The sequence below is a fragment of the Agrilus planipennis genome, unplaced genomic scaffold, assembly GCF_000699045.2.
Source record: "Agrilus planipennis isolate EAB-ADULT unplaced genomic scaffold, Apla_2.0 scaffold924, whole genome shotgun sequence".
Classification (NCBI taxonomy): domain Eukaryota; kingdom Metazoa; phylum Arthropoda; class Insecta; order Coleoptera; family Buprestidae; genus Agrilus; species Agrilus planipennis.
Window position 1 is genome coordinate 8,039 of NW_020439574.1, and position 2,201 is coordinate 10,239.

A 2,201-nucleotide genomic window follows, 5' to 3' on the forward strand; every position below is an offset into this window, starting at 1 on the left:
GTATACATACACAGAATCGTTTTTCGTTTTATGTTTCGCATTATATAAAGATTTTCAGTTATCTAAAGTACTTCCTACCTGTAGACTTAATCCATTGAAGGGGTTTCCAAAGTAAAGTTGAAAAATGGAGTAATTTTTTCGTGTCTTTTGTACCTCTATCCTCAAGTCGTTTTCATTTTTCTATAATGTGTTGCACTACATGGTAAAAACACTTGATATTTAGTCAGTTCTCATTCTTATTTAATACTAATGTACATAAGCTGAGACAAGAAGTTTTTGGTTACCTATATTAATGATAACAACTTTACAACACTATTACACACTAATTTTTCAGTCCGAAATACCATTACACAGCAATCGAGACACTAACGACCGACGAACTGTATTAAAATGATAACTGTGGAACAAATCCTTTGCACGGTGACCAGCGTGGAGTAACTTTTATTGGATGATACGCAGGAAAAGATTACTACCAGTGTTGTTTGTGAAAGTATACATTTTTTGCTTGCTCTTGAAGTAACCTTGTTTATTATTTCACTTATATCAGTTGTTGTTTGAATAAAGAAGGCAAAAAGTAAAAGACAAACGAATAATAAAGTAAATTGAATTCAGACAAATAAATTCTATGACTGTTTCACAAATTTAATAAAGTTTGATTAAGGTCCTTTTTAATTGCAAAAGTATACACATGTTAATAGCACGTTAATTATTTTTCATGTTTAGCTTCCATAAGGATATTAATTAAAGTTATGTTCATAAAATACGCTCACAAATAAGGGGGAGGGAGGGGTATTTCTTAGCGTGATGGTGGAGGTCTAGGGAGGTACGAGGTTCATCAATTTTATTTTAATATTTTTCCCAATTTGGCATTTTTTTTATAGTCATATTCTTATTGCTATTTTAAATCACAAGAAATTGTTTATGGGAGGAGGGAGGTAACATTTCTGACGAAATATTTGTTAGGGGACGAGAAGGGAGGGAGGGTCCAAAAAGGTGAAATTATGAGTGACGTATTTTATGGAAGGCTAGAGACAACAACGAGAACGTGCAATATTTTACCTAATTAAGATATCAAATTAATCTTCTGGGGAATTACCCATAAATTACATCTCACATTAAGGGAGAGGGATGGGGCAACTAAGTGTGATATTGTGTGACAAGAAGGAGGACGACGTGATGTCACTTGCATAAGAAGAAGAAGAAGTTTAAAATGTTACCATCTAGATTAATATGCAATTAGACTACCGTTTCGCAAACAGACCTTTGACACATCTTCATCCAGCTCCAGTCTCTTAAACAGACTTTCAAAGTTCGGATATGTGAATGCTATAGTATATTTTTCTTGAAAACTGATAAAAAATTAAAGCAGAAGGTCTTGCAATAGTCTTCAAAAATATAAATAAGCAACAAATACACAGTACTTATCCATAACTTCCTAATTAGGATAGTAATACAAATTAGTGCATCCCCAAATGGAAACTAATACCAACCATTCGGTTAGCAGGCCAATTAGCAATTGTATAAATAATCAGATCAGATTTATATTGAGGAAATCGAGTAAATAATCTTTAGAAATAAGTCAAAAGAGATCTTCATCCTGTCAAAATTTCGTCAGTTGTGCGCACGCAACTTCCGTTGCATCCTAAAGTTTTACCTTCAGCGACTCAAAAGAAGTACAACAAAACGCTTTTGTATTTAAAACTACAAATTTTATTTTTTAATTTCGTAATATCCACTTCCTACTTCCTAGTACAGAAAGCGTGGGTTTTTGTCTTCTTTTCATATATGTATAACAATAACCCATAATAATTATCTTACGAAAATTTTTAGTTACTGTACACAATTAAAGCTAATTAACAATTTTAAAGGCATATTTACATTAATTCATACGGCACTTAATAGATAATAGTCGTCTAACACTCAATAAGTAAGTAGTTACACCATCGAAGGGAAAACGCCGTTAGTACAAATGAATGAATATGTAAATGTAAATATATGGTAAAGGTCTAGATGATGGCCCCCACCCCGAAGTGGGTGGCGGGGGATCGAAAGAGGAGGTCTCCCTCACCACTGTAGATTATAAAGTTCGTGGCGGCCTCATCCCCGTAAAAAGTTATGGGGGTTCAAAGTTAATAAATATGCCAATTTTTATACATTTCTAGGCATGTAAATATTTATATAGTCATTCTTAAACAATATTC